Source organism: Microcaecilia unicolor, chromosome 3 (genome assembly GCF_901765095.1).
Source record: "Microcaecilia unicolor chromosome 3, aMicUni1.1, whole genome shotgun sequence".
Classification (NCBI taxonomy): Eukaryota; Metazoa; Chordata; class Amphibia; order Gymnophiona; family Siphonopidae; genus Microcaecilia; species Microcaecilia unicolor.
In genome coordinates, this window is record NC_044033.1 from 117,090,623 (window position 1) to 117,118,366 (window position 27,744).

Here is a 27,744-nt window from a genome sequence, read left to right on the forward strand (position 1 = left end):
ACTGAAGGCAGTCCTGATCAAAATCTGGCAGAAATACAACCAAACAACGGGGAAGATCGGCGATGGTACCCGGAGCCAACGGTTCTGGAGTCTGTTAATCAGAATAATCCTATATAATAAAACGCACCTCCAACATTCTGAAGCTGACTGCATGGCTGAGGCATTCCTTCTCTCTGTATCCATCTCCTGAATTGACATCACGTACTTCCAGGTTTGTCACAAGCAGAAGTGACCAACCACACGAGGTTTCTCGGCTTCAGAATGTTGGAGGTGCATTCTATTAAATAGGATTGGTCAGTTCCTTGAAGCACAGCCAGAGCTCAGCATCCTGCACAGTAATGCTCAGACACCAGAGAGAGAGGGGGGGGAGGCGGGCCTGACACCAGAGGGGGGGAGGTATCTCTGTCACACACACTCTCTCTCTCTCTCTCACTCTCTCTCTCTCTCTCTCTCTCTCTCTCACAGTCAATGTCTTTCTGTCTCTCACTCTCACACACTGTCTCTCACACACTCTATGTCTCACACTGTATCACATTCACTCTCTATGTGTCACACAGTCACACACTCTCTTGGTCTCATACACTCAGTCTCACAGAGAGTCTGTGTCTCACACACACACACACTCTCTCTCTCGCACACACTGTATCTGTGTAAAACACACTCTCTCTCTCTCACACTGTGTCTCATATACACACTTGCACACACTCTCATTCTCACACACACACTATCTCTCTCACAGACACACTTGCACCCAGACTCACTCTCTCTCACACACACACACATTCGCACATTCACTCACTCTCTCACACACAGTCATTCTCACATACACTCTCTCAAACATACACACTCCAAGGAAAACCTTGCTAGCGCCCGTTTCATTTGTGTCAGAAACGGGCCTTTTTTACTAGTAATAATAATAATTTTACCTCCAAGCAAAATAGCTTCCGCACACATGGACCTCAGCTAATGAAAACTGAAACTGAAAGCCACAATTTTTTTTACAATGGCTGACTTTTTGCCACAGTTGGAGTGTCTTCTTATTTCATATCTCCACAGAGAAGCTAATTCCTAAGGAGCTTATCGTCCCAAATTTGCAGACCTAAATCCATGTTAAACTTCTGTATCAAAAGCATTTATTTGGAGCACTCTATTTACCATCAAAACTACTACGCAAGATCATAATTTCATTACTTGCCATTACATACAAAAAAAGAATGCCCCCTTCCCCTCCCACACACACAGACTACCTTATAATCCCTGGTGGTCTACTGGTGTAGTCAGAGCAGAAGTGATCCCCAGTCACTCTTGCTCATGTCAGCTCTACTCTCAAAATGCTGCTATGACCTCTTGTGGCAGTCTCGTAAGACTGCCATTGAGGTCATAGAAGCCATTTTGAGAACACAGCCCGCATGGGCAGGAGCAACTGGGGATCACTCCTGCTCTGACTACACCCCTAGACTGCCAGGGTTTGTGAGATAGGCCTGAAGGTGGCATCTACAGGTAGGCGGGGGAGGGAGGCAACTCCTGTTTGGAGGGGAAGGAGAAGGGGAGAGACAAACAGGAGAAGGCACAAATTTTCGGCTTCCACCAAGAACACATGCTTATTTGTGGCCAAACTGAAACCGGACAGAACTGATTTTGAGTTAGTTTCGGCACTGAACCGAAATTCGGTCAGCCTTTAAAAACCTATATTACCTGCAAAACATATGGCTCTGGGAGGTGCCACTGGTGTCTATGAGATCCAGCAACTATCTCGTTTTTCTTTTTCTTTCTTTCTTTTCTCAGTTATACTTTTATGAGTTGTACACCACTTTGACATATATTTGAATTGCACTATATCAAATTTGTGAATAAAGGGCTTGTGCATATTGTAAACACTTCCACATCTCCAGTTTGACCCCCACACCCCACACACTTCCCAACCTAATGCTTCACCCTAGTAAGATCTTCCTCAAAACCCCCGCCCTCTACCACCTCACCAGGCACCTACTGGGGATCTTCATGGTGGCTACTGAGTGGGACAGGAGTGATCCCTGGTTGCTCATGCCCCATTAGTGTCTGTTTTCAAAATAATGCCCATATTCCACAAGACTACTGCTAGGGGTATTTGGGTTCCATTTTGAACCAGGGCACTGATGAGGCAGGAGTAACCAAAATCACTCCTGCTCTCTCTAGGCACCTGAGATACCCCCGGTAGGTGCCAGGGAAGAGATCTAGGGATAGAAGTTTTGATGAAGAGGCTATTCCAAAACATTGCCTGTGTAGTTATAAAATGCTGCTTCAGTTCGCCTAACTTGGGCACCAGCATTAACACCATGTTTCAGCAGGCGTAAGTCTGGCGCCTAAAGTTAGGTGTGGGAATTGGCATTAAGCATTATTCTACAAAGGGCATGGAGGAATAGCCTAATGGTTAATGCAGCAGCTTGAGAACCTGAGGAACTTTCACTTCCTACTGCTGCGACTCCTGGTGACTCTGGCCAAGTCAACAGGGTCCCTTTTACTAAGCTGCAGCAAAAAGTGGCCTGCAGCAGTGTGAGCATGTCTTTTGGGCACGCGCTAAGCCAGTTTTTGCCGCATCCTGGAAAAAGGGCATGGATGTGTGGCAAAATAAAAACCAGCACACATCCATTTTTAGCCTGAGACATTATCTATTGACATAGCAGTAAGGTCTCAAGCGCTACCCGGGCAGTAGGCATGCAGCGTGCACCCACTGCCGTTTACCGCTGGGTAAGCACCACATGGTAGAAAATAGAAAATTTTTCTACTGTGTTTTTTTGACATGCGCCAAATTCAGAATTACTGCATGGGGCATGTGGTAGCCAGGCGGTAATGCTGATTTGGCACATGCTGGACACACGTAGGGCCTTATGCACCTTTGTAAAAGGGCTCCTTAATCCTCCATTGCCCCTAGATACAAAACATGTACCTGTATATAATATGTAGACTTCTTTGATTATAACCACAGAAAGGCAGTATATTAAATCCCATCATAGAATTCACCCCTTATTGCACAAATGTGTAAAAAAAACTGTGTTACTCACTTAGGGACAGATTCTATATAAGGGCGCCTAAAAAATCCGCACAGTAAACGTTTCTGCCAAAGTTTATTCTATAAGTGGCGCCTATGTTTAGGTACGGTATGTAGAATACAACTAGTTGAAATCCCAGTTCCTAAAACTATGTGCCTCCATTTACACCACCAAAAACGTGGCATAAATCCCTGCACATAGATTTACGCACACTGGGCCATATTCTATAACTACACGCATATATTTTGAAACACCCATTTTCCCCATAACCACGCCCCTTTTGAACTACACACATTAGAATTTAGGCGCAGTTCCATTACAGAATACGTTTAGTGAGTTGTGCTTATAAATTCTAATTAAATTTTAATTAGTGCTCATTGTTGCATGTTAAGTGCTGTTCTCAACACTGATTAGCTTGTTAAGCCAATTAAGTTATGCACATTGTTATAGAATACGCCTGAATTTCGGCGCGGATCTCTAGGCGCACTATATAGAATCCATCAGTTAATGTGCATTAGTAATTAACGTAAAAGACAGAGAGAAGATGAAGGCACATAAAGCTCCCTGTTGCTTTGTCATCTTTAATACTCTGTATTGTGATCTGAGTGTAGAACATATGTCTTTGTCAGCTTCTGTACTTTGATGTATGAAAATTATGAGCAACACTTTTCTTTACACCAGAGAAAGATTGTATTGCATATATTTAGATGCTGGCATTGAGAAGCATAATTTGAAACTCTTTGACAGAGAAGACATGCAATCAGTGATCTTTAAAGCACCTGGTGATTTTATGTATGGTGCCTGTACTAAGAACTGCTGTCAAAATTACATATTCATGGTGGAATCTATGACTTGTTATAGATGTTGTTGCACCTAATTGGATCCATACTTGACTTAATATATCTACGCTGTACCTAATTACAGCACAGTATATGGGAAAGTGACTCTCTTTGGCATATCATATACCTCACATCTGCATTTTAGCATTAAATGCAAGAAAAATGTGTAGAGTTTCTGCTGTGAGTAGGAACATGATATCTTGAAAACAGTAGCCCTCATTAGCGTTTTACAAGATAGGATATCATGACACTAGAGTGCATACTGACTGAATGATGGTAAACATCGTAAAATCTCGGTTGAGGGATTCATCTCGTTTTTATTTTCAGGAACCAGCGCTAATCCTCAAGCATTCTTTTCTCCGTTATGTAACTTACAGTAGTATGTACAGTTTTTCAGCCATGTGGCTCTGGAGAAAACTGGATTCTTTGCATGTTGTGATGTCTTTAATTGGACCAACATAGGAATTTAAAATGTTTTCTATTAAATAGGGTAAATGTGCATGTATATTTTCCAAGGGTTTTCAGAGAAAGCATGCGAAAGTGAATACATTCTGTTAAAAAATTGTGTAACTTTTGTGCATACCTGCTAAACAAGTTAGACCTGTCATAACATTTTCTTCATTCAAGATTCATGTAGTAGTAATTCCATAGTAATAATTTTTTTGACCTGTGTGAATGTAATTTGGTCAAAGAGTGTTATGTTTCCTCTCTTTCTTGAAATTAGTACTGGAAAAGTAAATATAATTTATGTTTGCCTAATGGCTGTCATGAAAATTGCCCTCCCTCAGTAGCCTAAAAGCATGCATCTTGTTTCACAATACATCTAATATAATAAAACGCACCGTGAACGTTCTAATGAGGACAACGTTCTGTGAAGCCCTGAAGCCCTGAAGCCATCTGACGTCACTGAAGCTGTAGGGTTCGTGGATTCGTGGTGTGAAGCCTCCCTTCAAGCCAGCCAGCCAGCCGTCTCTGCCCCGCCCTCGCGACAAAACAAACAAATCCGGAAGCGAAACGTCAGGGAAGGAGGCGGCGCTCCCGACGTCTAGCCTTCCCTTCGCTGTGTTCCGCCTTCAAAATAAGGCGGAACACAGCGAAGGGAAAGCTACACGTCGGGAGCGCCGCCTCCTTCCCTGACGCTTCGCTGCCGGAAACGCCACGGAGGTAAATTGAAAAAGAAGAAAAAAAAAACCAAAACGATGCATGGATGCGAAGGGGGGGGGGGGACATGGATGCGAAGGGGGGGAGGAGAAGAGGGCGGGCCAGGCTGGGACATGGGATAGAGAGGAGCATGGATGCGAGGGGGGGGTTCATGGAAGGGAGAGAGGGGACTTGCTGGAAAAGGATGAATGGAGGCGGCAGGGGACAGAGGAGCATGGATGGGCATGGATTGCGAGGGCAGGGCTCAGGGAGAGAGGGGAATTGCTGGAAATGGATGAATGGAGGGGGCAGGGGACAGAGGAGCATGGATTGGGAGGGCAGGACTCAGGGAGAGAGGGAAATTGCTGGCTAGGGATGAATAGAGGAGACAGATGGGCATGGATGGATATGGATTGCAGGGCAGGCCTCAGGCAGAGAGGGAAAATGCTGGATAGGGATGAATGGAGGGGGCAGGTGACAGAGAAACATGGATGGCCATGGATTGGGAGGGCAGGGCTCAGGGAGAGAGGGGAATTGCTGGAAAGGGATGAATGGAGGGGGCAGGGGACAGAGGAGCATGGATGGGCATTGATTGGGAGGGCAGGGCTCAGGGAGAGAGGGGAATTGCTGGAAAAGGATGAATGGAGGGGCCAGGGGACAGATGGCCATGGATTGGGAGGGCACGGCTCACACTCTCTCTCTGATATACAATGTCTTTCTGACTCTCACTCTCACACACTCTGTCTCACACTGTATCACATTCACTCTCTATGTGCCACACAGTCACTCACACACTCGCTTGGTCTCATACACTCACTCAAACAGAGAATCTGTGTCTCACACACACTCTCTCTCTCGCCGACACACACACACTCTCTCTCACACTGTGTCTCACATACACACTTGCACACACTCTCATTCTCACACACACACTCTCTCACAAACACACTCACACCCAGACTCACTCTCTCTCACACACACTCACACTTTCACTCTGACTCTCAAACAGTCACTCTCACATACACTCTCCCAAACATACACACTCCGAGGAAAACCTTGCTAGCGCCCGTTTCATTTGTGTCAGAAACGGGCCTTTTTTACTAGTGTATTTATATATTTACTTTTTACTGGGCATTTATCATACTGCCCATTAATAAAACAACAAGGTTTTTCACAATGGACTTGGGGAAAATCCACTGGGATAAGCAGGATAAAATGTATTGTACTTTTTTGGGATTGTGCCAGGTACTTATAACCTGGATTGGCCACTGTTGGAAACAGGATGCTGGGCTTGATGGACCTTCGGTCTGTCCCAATATGGCAATACTTATGTACTTATGTAATCAAACTCAGGAGTCTGTTCCACACAAGTGAAGCAGCAAGATTGAAAAAACATAGAAGGGCACCGACAGGAGAGATTTGCCAGATGAACAGAGCTCACGAAAAAGGATGCAGAGAGAGGGATGAGATGCAATGAGTTGCTTCAGATTGAATGTATTTGTAGGTGAGCAATAGAAGATTGAACTATATGCAAAAGATGGGAAGCAAATATAGGGGTCCTTTTACTAAGGTGCACTGAAAAATGGCTTACGGTAGTGTAGACGCGTGTTTTGGGCACACACAGAATTATTTTTCAGCACACCTACAAAAAATGCCTTTTTAACATTTTTGATGAAAATGGACATGCAGCAAAATGAAAATTGTCACGCGTCCATTTTGGGTCTGAGACCTTACCGCCAGCCATTGACCTAGTGGTAAAGTCTCACACGGTAACCGGGCAGTAATGACCTACTCACATCAAATGCCACTTGGTGCACACCCAATATGCGCATCCAAAAATAAAAATTATTTTTTGGACATGCATATCAGACGCGCGCCAAAAATGAAATTACCACAAGAGCCACGCGGTAGCCAGGCAGTAACTCCATTTTGGCGTGCATTGGGTGCACATAGACACTTACGCGACTTAGTGAAAGGGCCCCATAAAGACATGGGGAGAGGTCTTATATGATCACATGTAGCTGTATGTTGAATAGATTGCAAATGATAACAATGGTTCTGTGAGAGAGCCATGAGGAATAGGTTCCAAGACTAAGAGAGGTAAGTGATGATCAAGTAGATAAGTATTTTGGTGTCCTACTCAGAAATAAAGGACTAGATTTTAGCGCTGATGAAAAGGAAAAAACAACAGACTTTAGCAGTGTTTTGGGTGTGTGTGGAGAAAAAGAGAGAGAGACATCGAAGACAATACTCAGGTTATGAGCTGAGGGAGAGTGCCATCCACAGAGACAGAAAAAGAAGGAAGAGGAAGGTGGGTTTTGGGGGGGAGATATATGGAGTTTTGTCTTGGTCATAATAAGTCTAAGATGACAGTATAACATGTGGGAGCCAATCTCAGACACAGAGGCTGAGATTTGGGATTGGATTCTTGGCAAAAATTCTGGTGGGAGTCAGCAACATAAAAACATAAAAATGATATTGTAAACTGTGTTAAGTGTTCAAAAGACCAAGCAAACAAATTATTCCATTTTGTAGAATAAGTCGCCTGGTCCACCTGCATTTATATGATGATTTCTAAGGATTTTGGTGAGCCTTAAATACCCATTTATTTCCATCATAACTGGGTGGCAGTGAGGTTGTTGGTCTTAAGCATGACAACTTTCTATGAAGCTGTGTTTTTATGTAGTTTATGTTTTTTATTTGGTTTATGTTGTTTAAGTTATTATTGTGCCTATGTTTGTTCGTAATTTTGTATTACTTTTTTACGTGTGTTTTTAGGTACCCAGCCTCGAGCTTTTTGTAAGGATAGGTAAAATATTTAAATGAAATGAAATCAGTGTAAAGAAGGGGGCCTAGAACTAGGCCTTGGTCTATACTTACTGATAGCAGAATAGCAGTGGAGGAAGAACCACCAAAGAATACCCTGAAAGTATGATGGGAGACGAAAGAAGAAAACCAAGATAAAACAGAGCCCCAAAATCCAATTGGGTAGAGCAGGTGAAATTTTAGAAGGTGATCAAGTGTATAAAAAACAACAGATATGTCAAGAAGAATGAAAGAGCAGAGTTTCATAAAAGCTTAGATAAGAGCAGCTCTTCTCTGTCTGTTTTACAGATAACTCCAAAACAGATGAATGGATTGTTATGGCTCTTAGATGCTAGCAGATGGATCACATTGGTCCAAAAACAATCCTGGGTTTAAGTTCTGTAGGTTTTAAGCATCAGCACCAGACAGTAGTAATTAAGTTGCAGTCATTAATTCAATAAAACTAATTAATGTTTACTTGGCATTTTGCTTCCAAATCTGCTCTGTCAATGTAAACAACTTTATTCTCATTAGTGCTATTCAACTCCATGTTTGCATGGCCTTTTTTATTAACAAAAGGAACATCAACTTCTAAATTGATCACAGTGGGCGCATATTTAGAGAAATGCAATAGCATAGGTCTGATTAGTCCTTTTTATGAAGAGGGCCTGTTCTGTTAAATAACTGATTTAAGGCAGTTGTTACTTAAGCAGTTGAAAACGGTGCCAACTGCATAACAGAGTTTTAAATCTGAGGCAGTCGAACAGAAACATTTGGATATGTAGGGGCTAATTTTTTCAAGCGTTTCCCTTGTCTGAAGCCTGTTTAACGTAGAGAGAAGGGCTTATATAAAATTGCATGATTGTATGTACACATAAAAAGTATGAGCAAGCAGGGCAGGATTTAGACATGCTGGGGCCCAAGAAATTAAGGGGGGGGTCCCTGATCCCCTCTCCTCCCTCCCCCAATTTTCCCTAACGCCGGCCCTCTGAGCAAGGAAATTATATATCTACTTTTAGGTGAATTAAAGGTAGGTTTTCCCAGAGAAGTGGTTTTGGTAGGGTTGCAATGAATGTGCATTTATATTCTATTAACTGGCACCTCAGTCTAGATGCCCCAATGCCAGGCGCTTAGCACCAATTCTATAGCCACATCTTGGTACCAAGATTCAGTTATAGATTACTAGCATAAAGTCAGTGTGCGGTAGTGGCTAAGAAAGCAAATAGAATGTTAGGTATTATTAGGAAAGGAATGGTAAACAAAAATGAGGACGTTATAATGCCTTTGTATCACTCCATGATTTGATCCGCACCTTGATTATTGTATGCAATTCTGATTACCACATCTCAAAAAAGCTATAGTGGAATTAGAAAAGGTACATAGAAGGGCAATGAAAATGATAAGGGGGATGGGATGACTTCCCTATGAAGAAAGGCTAAAGCGGCTAGGGCTCTTCAGCTTGGAGAAAAGACGGCTGAGGGGAGATATGATAGAGGTCTATAAAATAATGAGTAGAGTGGAAAGGGTAGACGTGAAGCATCTGTTTATTCTTTCAAAAAATACTTGGACTAGGGGGCATTCAATGAAGCTACAAAGTAATACATTTAAAACGAATCAGAGAAAACATTTCTTCACTTAAAGTGTAACTCTGTAATTTGTTGCCAGAAAATGTAGTAAAAGCAGTTAGCTTAGCAGGGTTTAAAAAAGGTTTGGATAGCTTCCTAAAAGAAAAGTCCATAAGCCATAATTAAAATGGACTTGGGGAAAATCAACTGCTTATTTCTAGGATATGTAAACAGGCCCGCTGTGCCAGTAGGGGGAGGAAGGAAGTCTCCTCCCCAGGATTAATCCAAGCTCCACAAAGTGCCACCAACCAGATATTTTCAAATATTCTTTTCTTTTTATTTTTGGTTTCCAAGTTACAGACAAAAAGCTTCAGTCCAGCCCTGAGTTAGGGCTGCCCCAGGCCGGGCTGTGCTGCCCCTCACCCAGCAATCCAAAGTCTCTGCCCTTTCTTGAAGGGCTGCAATAGTCCCCTTTGAAAATACCTCTTTTCAAAGTCCGTATCACAAGCCGTGCTGGCTTCTAAGCAGGATTGTTCCCTCCTGTCCAACCAGGGTTTTCAGCTCCAACACAGTCCTTACACCACAATCAGGAGCAGCTGGGGGAACCAGGCTTGTAACTCTTCCAGCCCTCTGCCCTCCCTACAGCAAACAGTTCTAATCAAAACAGGCTTCTTTACAGCAGGTTTATAAATCAAAACATCTTTTAAACACATAGATTTCCACCTTCAGGTGCTACCTTCCTCAGGGCTCTCCAGCTCCCATTCCATCCTGCTTTCTGCCTCTTGCTCAGCCTCCTTAACCCCCTCCTCCACCCAATCCATCCAATCCTCCTCCTGCTTTTCACCCCACCCTTCCCTCTTACAGGTGGGAGGCATGATGTACTGATTACGGAGCCAAGGGAATTGGGCTTCTTCATTCTCCCTCCCTCTTGTGGTCAGAGTTGGTATATAGCCAGCTTGCCTATCCCTGGGGCTCCCCTTTCTGGGACGGGCAATGCATTCTGGGAGACGTAGTTCAGGGTTTTGTTGTTTCATTTTGTAGCTCTGGGCTGTAGCCTTGTCACAGATAAGCAGAATAAAATGTACTGTTTTGGCATCTTGCCAGCTACTTATAACCTGGATTGGCCACTGTTGGAAACAGGATGCTGGGTTTGATGGACCTTCGGTCTGTCCCAGTATGGCAATACTTATGTACATATGCCCATCTATAGACACACCCTCTTATACCATGTCAATGGCAGGCATAAGTTGGCATGCCTTGGTTTGCTAAGTGACTAACTCAGAGGTCAGTATTTAGCTGTTAACGCTCAGCGTTTTGGTGACCGCCAATGGCGTTATGTCCGGAAATTCAATGCCGGGCCATGTCCGGGCTTCGGCATTGAATTTCTAGGTTTCCAGAGCCAGTTATGTGATATTCAGCACTTATCCGGCTTTGGGGCACCACATAAAGGGTGATATTTTTAATTTACACATACGTTAAGTTTATAAATGTAAACCACAGGAAAAAAGATCTGCATTTAATGTGATCGGAGAGGTTTTTTGACTAATGATGGTTTTTGTAAGGCTTTGGTCAATGTTTGTTGGGTGCCTTCTAGCCACTGAAGTCTTTTTCCTCCCTATTAAATGTATGAGTGTTTGGTAAAAATCACTATTTGGACTTACTTCCGGTTTGTTGATAGTATAAGTTATCCCCCAAATTCTCTATATGGTACCTTAAGTTTTGCATACTGATTTGGCCACACAGCCAAATTGTGCGCACAACTTAATTAACAAGCCAATCAGCATCAATAATTGAATGTTAACAAGCAATTAGTGGCACTAATTGATTTTAATTAGAATTTACATGCAAAACCTTCTGTGCTTGTTGTATAAAGTGGTGGCCGTGAAAAAGGGAGCATGGCCATGGGTGATGAATGGGCGGGTTGTGGGCATTTCAAAAAACTATGCACAGTATTATGGAATACATCCGATCTGTGCCTAACTTAGGTGCAGGACAGGTATTTAGGTCTGGTTTTAGGTGGCCTAAATGGTTGCACCTAAATTTTAGGCACAAGAAGGCATGTGAGTGTATTCTATAAACTACGTGTAACTTTAGGCTTAGTTTATAGAGAGAGGGGCATTTTCGAAAGAAACATCTAAGTTGGGATTGGACGGCTTTGTAAAATGTCCAAATTCAGAGGTAGGGAAAAGCGTGTTTTTGAAAAAAGATAGACGTCCATCTTTCCTTTCGAAAATACCAAGGACATTCTTAGATTTGGACGTCTTTGAGTTTTGGCAATTTTCGAAACCAAAGACATCCATGTCTAAAACGTCCAAATGCAAGCCATTTGGACGTGGGAGGAGCCAGCATTTCTAGTGCACTGGTCCCCCTGGCATGCCAGGGCAGCAACTGGGCATCCTAGGAGGCACTTCAGTGGACTTCATAAAATGCTCCCAGGTACACAGCTCCCTTACCTTGTGTATTGAGCCCCCCAAAACCCACTACCCCCAACTATACACCACTACCGTAGCCCTTATGGGTGAAGGGGGCACCTATATGTCGGTACAGAGGGTTTCTGGTGGGTTTTGGAGGGCTCGCTGTTTCCTCCACAAATGTAACAGGTAGGGGGTGTATGGGCCTGGGTCCGCCTGTCTGAAGTGCACTGCACCCACTAAACTGCTCCAGGGACCTGCATGCGCTGTCATGGACCTGAGTATGACATCTGAGGCTGGAATAGAGGCTGGCACGTAATATTTTTAATGATGTTTTTTGAGGGTGGGAGGGGGTTTGTGACCACTGGGGGAGTAACGGGTGGTTATCCCCGATTTCCTCCAGTGGTCTTCTGGTTATTTTGGGCACCTTTTTGTGCCTTATTCGTAATAAAAACACATCTGGGTGAAAACGTCCAGGTGTTAGTCATGGACGTGTCTGCTTTTTTCCATTATGGCTCAAAGATGTCCAAGTCTTAGGAACGCCCAAGTACCGCCTTCACCACGCCTCCGATATGCCCCCTTGAAATTTGGATGTCCTTGCGATGGACTTCAGTTAGAGACCTCCAAAATCGGGTTTCAATTATACCGATTTGGACGTTTCTGAGAGATGGACGTCCAAGTTCCGATTTATGTCAAAAGATGGATGTCCATCTCTTTCGAAAATGTGCATAAGAATCATGTTAAATGCATGGTTTTTCGGTGCTAATTTTTAAGGTGCCATATATAGACTTTCCCCCTATGTGTATATCTCTATGGCTAAACAACAAGTCCAACACTCAAAAAATAGATATGGGGACAAATTCTCAATGCAACTCCACATTAAACTTGAAAAAATGGAAATTCATAATTCTTCATACAAATATTTTATTTTCATAGCTTAAAACCAGCTTGCTTCAAACATAATTCACTCTTGTACAGGACCATCATCAACATGTGCCTCAGCCTTACTCTAACAATTCATTTTCAAAACGACCATTTTGAAAATGAATTGTTAGAGTAAGGCTGAGGCACAGTGAGGACCTTATGCCCTGATGCAGATTTCCAAAACATTGACCATGTTGGTGATGGGTCCTGTACAATAGTGAAGTATGTTTGAAGCAAACTTGATTTAAACTATGAAAAAAAAATTTTGCATGAAGAATTATGAATCTCCATTTATTTGTTGGATGTGGAGTTGCATTGAGAATGTGTCCCCATAACTATTTTTTGAGTGTTGGGTTTGTCGTTTATTTATTGATTGATTGATTGCATTTGTACCCCATATTTTCCTTCCTAGTGGTAGGTTCAATGTGGCTTAAAGTTAGAAAGAGGGTAGCAGTTTGCAGGTTTAAAGGCATAGATGGAAAAGATGAGGTGTGTTTTCATTAGGGGGATCAAGTGTTCTGGGTCTTCCAGTGCTCATTCCTTTTTTTTTTTTTTTGTTCGTTTTGAGGGTCATGATTGTAAGGGTGTTGCCTGATTAGTTGCGTGGTTCTAGGATGGTCAGGAGGGTAGGTTGTTTTGTAGAAGTGGGCTTTCAGGTGTTTTCTGAATTGTAGGTAATTGTTCTTGTATTTTAGGTCTCTTGGAAGGGAGTTCCAGTTTCTGGTGCATATGTAGGCAAAGCTTGTTGCGTAAGAGGTTTTATATTTTAGGACCTGGCATTTAGGGAAGTGGAGTGTGAGGTAGGATCTTATGTTCTTGTTTGTGTGGTGTTGCATTTGGATATATATCTGCCCCCACCGTTTGAAACTTGGACTACTCAAAGTGGACATATCTCTATGGCTGGCATATGCTTGCACCTAAGTGCATATATGCACATATAACTAGTTATGCTAGTATTCGATAAAGGAAAGTAGGTGCTTACTTTCCTTTATAGAATATGTGCCAGTCGGCACCCTTGAGCCCCTATATATAGGTACACTTTTACAGATTTACCCCCTTAATAGCTACAACAAAATGAACCCAAATCAAATGTATTTGAAAATGTATATAGAAAGACCATAAAATTTATTCAAGTGAAATTCCAGTATGGCTATGTTTCGGCATAAAGTCTGCATAAGGAGTTCATGTGAATAAACACAAACCACCCGACATTCAAAGAGAATGAACCAGCCCAGAGAGGCTTCTGGCCGTTTAAATCGCTTGTCTGTGGCTAACCGTGAATATTCAGTGATACTTAACTGGTTAGTGTCACTGAATGTTTGCAGTTAGTGCCTGAACTAAATCCGGCTGATGTGGACTTTCCAGGGGCGGAGTTGGCACTTATGCAGCTAAGTGCCGAGAATCAGGCCTTAACCGCATAAGATAAGTGTATAAATAGGGCTAAATAAAAACCAGTCCTGTCTTGTGCAGGCTGAATATTGCGCTTAACTGCATAAGTTTTAGCAGCCAACCATCGATCAGAGATTAACACTATCTAAAACTAGATGATCTGCTTTCAACTATGCAGCCCCAAAACTTTGGAAGGATTTCCCATTGGATATTCATTTGTTCACCTCCTTCCAACTTTTTACATAGAAACTGAAGGCTTGGCTATTTGTGAAGGTATTGTCTATGGGAAAAAATCTAATACTTGTTGAATGGTCATTTTTATTTGTCAGTTTTATGTTGTATTTTATTTTAACATTTCATTAATGATGTTTTCATTAATGACACTTTAAATTATGTTTTTGTTAATTGTTGTTTTATATTATGTAGTCCATTAGTATCCCATCTAGTTTACTGTTTCATCCAGAGCAGGTAATTAAGTTTAATAAACATCCAATGGGTACCAGCTTGGCAGGTGTTTACAGGTGTCCACTGATGCAGAGATATATTGATAGAGGTTTACCATCTCTGGGAATGATTTAGTTTATTTGGATTCTTGGTAAATTATGCCTTTGCTAACAAATTATATCAAAGTGGTTTCCAGTGTTTCATAAAATACAAACATTGAGATATACTATTCTATTTGGTTTGGGGTTTTTTTCATCCTTTCCTTTTCCCTACTTTTATTTAATTGTGATGTTTACATATAGTATTCATTATTTTTTTAATTTTTTTTCTAATTATTAATTTCCATATATTCATGTTTTTAGGCACATGTTCCAAAATACAGCCTGTGTTAGGATTTTTTGTCAAGTGAATCCAGTATACTGTATGTGAAGACTATAATGTGAATACTATCTGGTTTCAAAGAAATAAACCAAATATTCTGGTTTATCTTGGGCTTTGTCTTAGTGCCTTCCACTCCTTTCAATAACTAAAAACTTTATTGTGCATGTTTCACCAACAAGCTGCTTCAGAGTTCAATAATACTGTGACAGAACAGTGTATGTGTGTGTGTATGTGGGGGGGGGGGGGGGGGGTTAAAGCTGTAAAGCTGCCTTATTTCCTGAAGTGTATTTCTTCTAGTGGCCAGCAGTTGGTGAAATGATTTATTTAAAGCTGTTATAGAAAAGTGAATGCTCTTTCTTTAGTTTCACTCAGTGAGGAAGTGATCTACAGTACTGTGAGCAGTACACTTTTAAAACTTGTTGCTCTGGGCTCTGATCGGCCCAGGAGCTCATTTTCATTTGGAATTTACTGGCTTTTTCCCCAGTTTTAGCCCAGGAGAAGAGAGAGACAGATCTCTTTGCTGAGGCCTTGTGATCAGTTGTATTTGATAATTTGTGAGCAGCATATTTCCTGATCTCCCAGGTACTTTATAGGAAAGTAAACACATGTTTAGATAGTATTATAATTGATCCATATTTCAGTTACCTGTTATTGTTGCTGATTGCACCTTTTCTGTTCATTGTTATATTTTTAAAGGTTATCAATAGAAATCAAACAAAATAAAACATGGAAAAGAAAATAAGATGATACCTTTTTTATTGGACATAACTTAATACATTTCTTGATTAGCTTTCGAAGGTTGCCCTTCTTCGTCAGATTGGAAATAAGCAAATGTGTTAGCAGTGGACTAACACGGCTACCACACCTCTCTACTTATATTTTTAAGACACTAAACAATTTTTAGTTTGTTCACTCTGCTTGTCTGGACTGATAAGGAATCCTGGTTGTTTGTGTGTGACCTAATCAGTGGGAGGAGGGTGCTAGTGTAGAGCACAAATGGTAGGTGCAGGCAGACCAGAGCTTTGCTGGGGATAGACCCTCTAAGTGGCCACGGGGTAACCCCAGGTAGTTGGCTAGGCATTTTGTGACAAATACATATCAGTTAGAAAACACATTAAAAAAGATCATTTTTATGAGCCATTTAAATTATATAAAGAAACACAGAGCCAGCGCCAATAGTATATTTTATATAAAGATCATACCAATAATATAAAGTTTCTGTTTCTTCTAAAATTTGATCAGAACATTGTGTACTCAAAACAGTTCTAAACATTTGTTGACATTCAGGTGTCAATTGAAGGCACATTTGTTGTGTCTGGCTTTCTATGCTACTGCTGATCAAATAATATGACTGCTTTGTATATTTTGACTCTTCATTTCTGAACTGTGAAGTAAGCTGGACTTTGAATTTTTATGTTTATTTTGCTTTGTATGTTTTTGAATTTGTATGTGTGTATATTGTATTTCGCCCTGGATAAGGGTGGGTTGTAAATAATAAATCTAAATCTAAAAAGCAAGAAGAATAAGTAGTAGTATATCTTGGAGGAACAAAGTATAAAAGGACAAATCTCACAATGAACCTTTTAGCTATTGAAACACAGAGATCTGTTTGTTCTTTATATAGAATACAGCCTCTTGAGTGTTCATTTCATCACTGCTTCTCTTTCTCTGGTGTTACAGAGTCTGGCTTCTTGGGGGTTCAGCTTAATTTTTGTCTACATATTTCTGTTTTTAGTTTGTGGTTAGTGTTCTGCACTTGTGAAAGAGGTCAGGTATTCTGCTAAACCTGAGAGGGCAATTCTATAAAAGGGGGCACCTAGGTGGAGCCTACTCTATAAAGGAAAGTAGCAGTCTACGTCCTTGTATAGAATCCTAGCATACATGTGTATATTGATGCATATGTGGTTTGGCGTTAATGCTCGTGGCTAGATTCTGGGGATATGCACAGAGGGGTGGATTCAGTAAATAGTGCCCAAAGGGCCTCTTTTACAAAGCCACGCTACCGATTCTGCAGCAAATGAGAGGAAGCCCATTCAATTCCTATGGGCTTCCTCTCTTTTGCTGCATGAGAATCGCTTTCACGGCTTTGTAAAAGAAGCCCAAAGTTAGGTGCTGGGATGAGATGCAGTAAGTGTGGATTCTATAAATGCAGTTCAGTGCAGAATTGTCTACTAGTTTAAGTAGTTAGGCATGAGCATTCACACCTCCCAAGCCTAGTGTAAATGATCGCGCCTAACAACTATCAATCGTGGAAACAGAAGTATTCTATAACTCCTGAGAATGGTCATGACCCTCTTTTGCCCACACCCCATTTGGAATTGCACATGAGATGAATTAGGCACAGAGATTATAGAATAGGGGCACTGTTCCCTCTAAGCTGAACGGGAGTCCTCCACCTGCCAGTGGGGGGTGCTGTTTCACTATCACATTTTCAATAGTGAGGGACAGGCAAGTTCTACTCGACTCCAGGGAACCTGCCTGTGCCTAGCAATTGAAAACACAATTTTGAAGCATCCCCCCACTGGTGGCAATTCAGTTGGAGGACTCCTGCACAGCTTACAGGAAGCAGTGAATAGGTGCGTAGATTAGCACTTGTTAAAGCCAATTATTGATTGTTATCACCAATTTAGTTAATTGCTTTACACGTGTATTTCAGATCTGTGCCTAACTTTGGTTGCCCTATACCAGTGATGGGAAACCTTTCAGAGACCGAGTGCCCAAACAGCAACCCAAAATTAAATTATTTATCGCAAAGTGCCGGTACTCATTATGGGCGGGGTCACCACATATGACTCCACCCCTATGATAGCCACACCCCTTACACCAGCCATGGCGCATATAAACAGACATCATTGAAAATATTATACTAGTATAGGAGAAAAAAATAACATGATTTTCTTCCATTATAAATCATTTCTGTAAGCTGTTACAGCTCCAGTATACCCAGTGCAAAATAAGACAGCAGATGTAAATTCTCAAATTCGACATATTCCAAACACTAAAATGAAAATAAAATGATTTTTCCTACCTTTGTTGTCTGGTGATTTTGTTTTTCTATCCATATTGGTTCTAGTCACTGATTCTGCTGCTCTCTATCTGTTCTCTTAACTCCATTTCCAGGGCTTCCTTTCCATTTATTTCTTTACTTTCCTCCTTTCTTCTTCTTCATTTCTTGCCCTCCATCCATATCCAGCAACCATCCTCTCCCCTCCAGCCACAAATGTCCAGCAACCCTCCACTCCCCTCCAGCCACAAATGTCCAGCCACCCTCCTCTCCCCCCTGCCCTCCCTCCCAGCACCCGACAGCACCCAGCACCAGGCCTCCCTCCCACCCAGCACCCAACATCAGGCCTCCCTCCCACCCAGCACCCAGCACCAGGCCTCCCTCCCACCCAGCACCCACCATCAAGCTTCCCTCCCACCGAGCACCCACCATCAGGCCTCCCTCCCACCCAGCACCCACCATCAGGCTTCCCTCCCACCCAGCACCCACCATCAGGCCTCCCTCCCACCCAGCACCCAACACCAGGCCTCCCTCCCACCCAGCACCCACCATCAGGCCTCCCTCCCTCCCAACACCTACCATCAGGCCTCCCTCCCAGCACCCACCATCAGGCCTCCCTCCCACCCAGCACCTAACACCAGGCCTCCCTCCCACCCAGCACCCACCATCAGGCCTCCCTCCCACCCAGCATCCACCATCAGGCTTCCCTCCCTCCCAGCACCCACCATCAGGCTTCCCTCCCAACCAGCTCCCAACATCAGGCCCCCCTCCCACCCAGCAGCACCCAGCACCAGGCCTGCCTCCCTCCCTCCCAGCACCAGGCCTACATCCCGCCCTCCCTCCAATCAAACAAGCAACCATCAACCCGCTTGCCCACCTGTCCTCCCTCCCTCCCTCCCAGCACCAGGAACCCCCCTTCTCCTCTTAAATTTTAAAAGCGTACCTCCTCGGAGTTCATTCAGGCGGCGTGCGTCGGCAGCTGCAGCGAAGTGCGTGTTCTTCGCTCAGCGCGCCTTCCTTTCTGTCTCTCAAGCTCTGGTGCTGCCCAGATTTTGAGACATGCCCCCAAACCTACCCCCCTCAGCCAGGCCTCCCAGCTACATCCGCTCCACCCCCTGACAAACCTCAGTTGCACAGTGGCAACACCAACAGCCACCTCCCCCTTGGATAGCAGGAGGTGCATTAATACAATGTAGTCTCCTAGCGCAGCGGGACCTGTCTCGCGATGAGAGCTGTGAGATCTTGCAGCTCTTATCTCAAGACTGGTCCTGCAGGAGATTATATCTTATTAACGCATCTCCTGCTATCAATAGCGGGGGAGGCTGTTGAGCAAGAGTTCTTGACTCCCCAGCATGAATGCAGGAGATGACCCCCAAAGGTGGGAGCCCCCTATTTTGTATCTATAGGAAAACTCATTCTCACACAGGCCTCTAGTTCATAACTAAGGGTCCCTTTTACTAAGTTGCGTAGGCGCCTATGTGCGCCCAACATGCGCCAAATTGGAGTTACTGCCCGGTTACCGTGTGGCTCTTGCTGTAATTTCAATTTTGGCGCGCATCTGAAAAATAATTTTTATTTTCAAACGTGCATAGCGGATGCTCACCAAGTGGCATCTGACGCACGTAGGTCATTACCGCCCAAATTGTTTACCACTAGGTTTATGGCTGGCGGTAAGATCTCGGACCCAAAATGGACGCGCAGCAATTTTGATTTTGCCGCACGTCCATTTTTGAGGGGAAAAAAGCTTTTTTTATAGGTGCACTGAAAAATAATTCTGTGCGCGCCCAAAACCTGCACTATACTACCGCAGGCCATTTTCAGCGCGCCTTTGTAAAAGGACCCCCTAAGCCTCTTGAAAATTAGGCCCTTAACGATCGCCAACTGCTGTAAAACATTGCATGGGATCTTTGCATCCATGGAAAACATACTGTGCTCCAGCGTTACAATTTTGACTTTTACCCATAGGATTTGTTAAGCAAAGTTAAATTTAGATTTGTATTGCTTCTCCTGATTGCTGTACAGTTTGCTTTTTCCTTTATCCGGTTTCTTAAAATTCTCTTCACTTTTCTTTTGCTTTACCTTGGATTCTCGTATGTACCACGCTGTGTGTACTTTAAATAGTGAAAACGAGTAGCCTGGCCCCTGAGAAGTAAATTGCTTCCCGTAATGTACCATTATCTCAGCATGTTTTCATTTTATGTACTGTAGAGTCACATTGTCACATTTTATGTACTGTAGTGTCACATTGTTTAAGTCTCATTTGGTATATTTTTTGCTTTGCCGTGGATAGGGTTAGTTTGCCCCCCACCAGGAACGCAATAAAAAGCAACAATTATCAACACCCCCAATATCACTGCTCTTAGAACAATCCTGTACAAATTCATAATTTCACACCAGGGGGTAGAGAATGACAGGACAGGGACCAACAGTAACCGCAGGGATGACAACAGGGACAGAGCTTGCACTTTTTTCCGGCACCTAAATTTGAGCACAATGTACTGAATCTGGCCCTATATGTATAGGGCTTCTGACAGTTCAGGAGCACTTTTACATTTACCCCTAGATTCTGTATAGGTCACTGTTTCCCCAAGTCCAGTCCCGGAGTACCCCTTGCCAGTCATGTTTTCAGGATATACACAATGAATATGTATCAGAGATTTGCATATAATGGAGGCAGTGTATGCAAATCAAGTTCATGCATATTCATTGTGGATATCCTGAAAACCTGACTGGCAAGGGGTACTCCGGGAATGGACTTGGGGAAACACTAGTATCGGTCACCCAAATTTGGATGTGGATCACAGATGCACAGGGGAAACTATTTAGTCAATTAGGTGCAAACAATTATTGGAGTTAGTTGGCACTAATTAGGAGTTATGCACACATCTGCCCTGTGCCCTATTCTATTACATATGCATCTAAATTTCATAACATACAACTGAAAAGGGGGTGTGGTCATGGGAGGGGCATAGGTAGGCCAGAGGCATTCCCCAGAAATTAGGTGCAATATGATAGAATACCTGCATTTGTGCTCCTACTGCCATCAGTTGGGTGTGAGCATTTACACCAGTTTTTGGCAGGCGTAAGTGCTCATATCACAATTAGACACTTGGGGGTGAAAATTCTATATATGGTGCCTAAACAAATTGGTGCTGAAATCAGTGCTGACTAAGTGTATTCTGTAATCGGCACCTAGATTTAGGCGCCAATTATAGAATTATGCTTAGTTGATATCTCAGCGCCTAAAACTACACGCATCCATTTACACCAACAGAATCATGGAGTGTAGATTTACATGCACTGGGCCATATTCTATAACTACACATGTAAATTTTGGAAAGCCCATGAAACACCCATTTACCCACCCATAATCATGCCCCTTTTTGCCTGCGCATGTTAGAAGTTTGGCACACATTGATACAGAATACACTTAGTGAGTTGTGGATGTAAATTCCAATCAGTGCCAATTAGTGCTCATTATTGCTTGGTGAGTGCTGTTACCTGCGCTCATTAGCTTGTTAAGTTACACACATTGTTTTCAGAATCCACGCTGATTTTGGCGCAGATCTCCAGGCGTGCTATATAGAATCTGGAGGATGATGCACAAATTCTGTAAAGGGTGATAATTGTACCTATTATGCACCAAAATGATTAGAATAGTGTTATACAGGTATATGTGTGCACGTACACATGTAAATGCCAAATATATGCCTAAGTGCTATTGTATAAGCACATGTATATTTTACATACCCCCAAATTCTAAAAATAGCCCCTTAAGTTGTGCACGCTAATTTGGCCAAATGGCCACATTGTGTGCACAATTTAATTGATTAACAAGCCACTCAGCACCAATAATTGGCACTAATTGGCTGTAATTAGAATTTATGCACACAACTTTCTAGGCGTATTCTGTGACCTGGAGTGCATACATTCGAATGGATGCAGTCAAAATGGGGGCATGGGCGTGGAATAGGCAGGTCTTGGTTGTTTCAAAAAACATTGCTCACTATTATAGAATATACCCAATCTGCGCCTAAGTTAGGCACAGGTATTTAGGCCGGGTTTTAGGTGGCCAAATAGGTGGGTCTACATTTTAGTAGCAAAAACAGCCACTGAGCATGTTCTATAAACTACGCCTAACTGTAGGTGTAGTTTATAGAATCGTATTGTGTGTGGTTTTTCAGCACCAATTTTTAAGGCGCCATTTATAGAATTTGGCCCAGTGTGCATTTACAGGTAGGAGTACACATAGGCAGAGTCTAGTTAGGACACAGACTTATACATGGAACATATAGAATGCTATAAGTTACATGTGTGTCTCCGGCATTTAGGCACAGACACTTACACCAGCTGTATGGCCACCCTAAGTGCTCATGCTTAACTGCATACAAGTATATATACCCGGCTATGCGAGAATTCGATGAAGTAAGTAGGCACCACATAGTCACACTATGGGGAATTCTTACATAGCACTCAAAATTTAGTGTCGGTAAAAAATGTGCCCTTTATAGAGTAGCATGTAGCACTCATTCCCAAACCTAACTTTAGGCGCCAGACGTATGCCTGCTGGAACCTGGTATGAATGCTGGCACCCAAGATAGGCCCACTGAGGTAGTGATATGGAACTACGTGCCCAACTTTTGGAATGCCCTGACAAGCCCATACCTCTCCTGAAGCCTTGCCTCCTTTTGAGTTACCTGCTAGTAGAGTTAGGTGCCATGCCTTATAGAATAGCGCACAGCCAGATGCATGCACAGATTTTAATGAGTGCCAATTAACTTCAATAATTGCTTGTTAACACCAGCTATTGATAGTTAAGGGCTTGTTAATTAATTTGTGCACGCATCTTGGGCACCATATATGGAATCCGGGGGACTGTCATAGAATTATGCCTTAGTTGCCAGCACTAAATTTTTGAGTGGCTTTGAATATCCAGCTCCCAATGGTATAGTTTTTATTGTAATGGCATTGTATTTCTGTTATATGATTGTTCTACAGTGTTGTTCAATGTGTATATTTCTGATACTGTTTCATATCAGTCCAATATTGGGTTTCAGTTTGCCATTTCCAAGTCTCCCTCATTGATTGTATTTATGTTTCTGTTTAAATCTTTTTTTTTATTATTAAATTCCAACATAAGAAATCCTGCACAAACTACTATGAAAATATGACATGTAGGTACAAATTAACCAACCCAACCCCCCTTCCCATCCCCTACATAACAATAGACTGTGGACATCCTGAATGAAATCATAGACTCAGGTTACTCTAACATCATTACATATTAGGTATACTAGGAGGCAGTGTTAACCAAAAACTCTCCCAGGTGGCTTGGAAATCACGACCTTTGGAGTCAGTAAGTCTATGTTCTCTTCGTCTCTCTACATGCATCTGGGTGATAAGAAGACCACACTTGTGTTGTAGCAACGGGCCATGTATTTATGTTTATATTTGATCATTTTACTAATATTATGCTCAACAAAATTGATAAACTGTACCGGCTCTACACCTCCTAGGGTGAATCTCTTCATGAAGGTGGTTAATAAATCCCAATAAACAAATACAATTTAAGTAAATAATCTTCTCCTGTGAATTACTGGAGCCTAGTTCTTTCCGAAATTCCGAGCAACTCTACTTTACAATCATGCTGCCTTTCTCTGGCTTTAAATCATATCCTGTCATTTACCCAGCATCATACTCTTGAACTTAAGTGTACCAGCTGCATTAAAACGTATCAGTGCAGTCGGCCTCTCCTCACTGCCAATAACATGACTAGGAAAATCCAGTTCTGTCTGCACAATAGATTTTGGTCAGCAGTTTGATTATTTTCAGAGACCAACTGAGCTAAACCTTCCTCATATTTCACCGCAGTGTATTGATCTGCAGATAGCTTTTCCCCTGGAGCTCTAAGGCAGCAACTACCATGGCAACGTTTAAAAATGATGAACAATTAGAGTAGTTACATCTGAATTTCTTTGTGAATCTTCACCATCTCAGTTAACTCAGGTATCCCCTCACTGCAAAGCTGGCATAACCACTATTGTAGTATGTTTCCAGATCCAGGGGTGAGAGCCGCGCCGCTGGTTAAGTACCGCTTAATATCAGGTCCTAGGCCACAGAACATGATTGAACTGGACAGAAACCTCTTCTAACCATTGAAGTGCTTTGAATATTGATCATCGGACTTTGAAAAATGGAGTGCAATTTGGAACATTCCAGGGTCAGTGAGACTTTACTGTCCAACTTATACATCCATGCAGCGATATTCAGGTGCTATACACGTAAGAGAGGTATTTACTGGTGTTCATTAATTTTATTTATTTATTTTTTGTTACATTTGTACCCCGCGCTTTCCCACTCATGGCAGGCTCAATGCAGCTTACATGGGGCAATGGAGGGTTAAGTGACTTGCCCAGAGTCACAAGGAGCTGCCTGTGCCTGAAGTGGGAATTGGACGCAGTTCCTCAGTTCCCCAGGACCAAGGTCTACCACCCTAACCACTAGGCCACTCCTCCACTCCACTTATTAAGGGACCAAAGCATGCTTTGGCCAAATAACACAAAAAGAAAAGGGGAAAAAACATTCACCCTAAATCCAAACCAAAGCATTAGTAAGGACCATTGGTGACCTACCATTAAACAAACCAAAAAATATATCTGAAAAAAACTTTTTTATATCATAACTTTTTCCTACTTCCTTTATTTCAACAAATCTGCTAATAATCCCGCAAACAATGAAAAGTAAAAACAAGACCAGGGGAGAAAAGACATAAAATTGCCTTGTTTGGTAATATAGAATGTTCTCTGTTCTTTCCCTTGAGATATCTATAGTAGGAGAGTCTAAACATCTTAAAGCAGATGCCTAAAGTGGCCTCTGGCTATAAAGTTAATCTTTTAAAATGAAGTAATGCCTAGAGGTCCATGAAGAACAGACATATCCTGACTGCCTTGTGAGAGCTTGTTTTTTGGTTTCTTTTTTAAATTATCTGAAACTTGCTCTTTCCATAAGGTAAATTTTTGACACCAACTGAATATAGGATGAAGAACAATCCCAGAAAATGGCTAGTCATGTTGATTAGTTGCTTGATTATATGAAAACTATTATACTTAGTCAGCTCCTAGCATCTAACCTACTTGGACTGTAACTGCCACAAGTAACATTGCATAGAGGACATCTTTTACTAAGCGGCGGTTAGCCCAATGCAGCTTACCACTCGCTAATCCAGAACTACTTCCGGCCCAATGCGGCTGCTAGTGGTAGTTCCGGCTGGAGTATGTGCCGTTTCTGGCATTTCAGAATTATTTTTCTGTATTGCAGCGCTAACCTAGTGGTAACTGGGCTACCATGGGAACCCTTATTGTCACCCATGGTCATGCAGATTATTTGAGGGGGGCATTTTACCCGCTGTAGTAAAAAGGACCCTGGAACATGGGAAAAACGGCCCCTGCCGCTACCACAGGGCCATTTTCCCAACTGCTTAGTAAAAGGACAACAGATTGTTTTAAGGACTCTTTCAGCTGGTGCCAAGGGAACAGTAAGATCTGCATTTTCAGATACCTTCAACCTGCATTTTATACCAAAAGACAGGTCTACTGCAGCTTACCACTACTGGGGTATCACCAAAGAGGCCTGCCCCTCTGTAGTCCGCTTCATATACCACTGGACAAATTGTTCCATGTAGAGGGGCAGAATGGAACAGGGCACCCAAGTTTTCATGAGGGCGTCCTCTCAGAATGGCCCCGCGAAGAGGCAGGGAAATTCGTATTATCAAAACAAGATGGCATCCATCTTTCGTTTCGATAATACAGTCGGGGATGCCCAAATCTCAACATTTAGGTTGACCTTAGAGATGGTTGACCTAAATGTTGAGATGGTCGACCTTAGAGATGGTCGTTTTCGGCCATAATGGAAACCGAGGACGCCCATCTCAAAAACGACCAAATCCAAGCCCTTTGGTCATGGGAGGTACCAGAATTCATTGTGCACTGGTCCCCCTGACATGCCAGGACACCAACCGGGCACCCTAGGGGGCACTGCAGTGGACTTCACAAATTGCTCCCAGGTGCATAGCTCCTTTACCTTGGGTGCTGAGCCCCCCAAATCCACTCCCCACAACTGTACACCACTACCATAGCCCTAAGGGGTGAAGGGGTGCACCTACATGTGGGTACAGTGGGTTTCAGGTGGGTTTTGGAGGGCTCATTACAATCAGGTATGGTTCTAGCAGAATGTTTCTAAAGAAAAATCTGTGTCACCTCCAATAATGAAGCCATTGAACTGGGGGAGAATTTGGCATTTTTGGCAAAGACACCTGAAAATTGGGCAATGTGGCAACTGGAAGAACTTTTGCAGGCACCTAAAATGCAGGCACATACTTAATCTGGTATATTAGTATTCTATAAAGCAGTGCTTTTCAACCAGTGTGCCGGGACACACTGGTGTGTCACTATGACCTGGGAGGTGTGTCACCAAAAATTTCTTAACATGTACGTGATGGATTGGAGAGAGTTGAGAACCAGGAAGTCAAATACTTAATCTCTATAACAAGTCATTACCATTGTCATCAGCCTCAACTGGAAATGTTCCAGGCCTATAGTGCACCCTCTCCCCCACCCCAGCAGTCACAACTATTGCATCTGTATTTCTCTTGCATCATTATCAGCAGCAGTGAAAAGATATATAGGGTTTCTTCTTTATTCACTTGAGAATTGTAGTGTTCAGTGTGTCGTGTACTTGAACATTATCTATTAGGTGTGTCACAATAGAAGAAAGATTGAGAGCCACTTCTATAAAGGAAAGTGAGAACCTACTTTCCTTTGTAGAACAGGCTCCAAATAATTGCTGCCTTGGTGCCTAAAATTCCTTGTCTGATGGACAGTAGAGTTCATTCATCAGTGGCTTTTAAGAGAACTTTTTGTTCAATCTTTTCAGCATCACTGTTACAGAAAGAGGAGAGAATGAGTGGCTAGTATTTGTGAGGTTGTATACTTACAATTCTTCCACATTTCCACTTGCAGCAACAGCTATCTTACCTGTTATGTTTTAACTCTATAGCTGATTTATAATAATTTAGGAGGTGTGTTCTCCTGTGAAACAGGCATTGGCCTCTATTTAAGCTTTCTCCATTGGAGACCCTTTCCTTTGAATCATCTGTTTCCATAATAGAATGCATTAATTGAGCTTGGTTAGACACAGCTCAGATTTGCAATCTTAGAAGTTTAAAATAAAAACCACCCAAAGGTAGGTATTTGACATGAACAGATTAAGCATTACAGATCAAGAGAGAACTACACCTTCTGTTCACAGTAGGAATGAAGCGTCACCATAGCATATTCTTCACAAGGATTTAAACACCCCTGCTAAGATGCTGCTAATTGCCTCTAATTGGATAATTGGTGCTAAAGCCAATTTCTTCCAAATAATTCCTGAAAATTGCTATTGCATAAATTCTACCTACAAACATTTCTCGACGAAAGCTTTTGTTTTCAGATACACTGTCATATCCAGAAAATAGGTTTATAGGGCCTGGACAGTTCATACACTGCAACATCTCCTTGCCAGACACAGAATTGTGGCTCAATGCACACAGAAGAATGTAACTTCAGAAGAGCTTCAAAATGAATGAATGGCTGCTGAATGTTTCATTTTGTAGGCCTCTGTCAGGCTTATTTTCGAAAGAGACGGATGCCCGTCTTTCGACACAAATCAGGAGATGGGCGTCCTTCTCCCAGGGTCGCCCAAATCGGCATAATTGAAAGCCTATTTGGGGCATCCCCAACTGCTTTCTGTAACGGGGACGACAAAAGTTCCTGG

General features: G+C 42.5%; 1 protein-coding gene across 5 annotated transcripts in view; it reads left to right on the forward strand.

The window, feature by feature from the left end:
- PLCB1 (phospholipase C beta 1) overlaps positions 1 to 27,744 on the forward strand; it is a 1,287,346-nt gene that overhangs the window by 1,173,210 nt on the left and 86,392 nt on the right. The window lies entirely within an intron of this gene.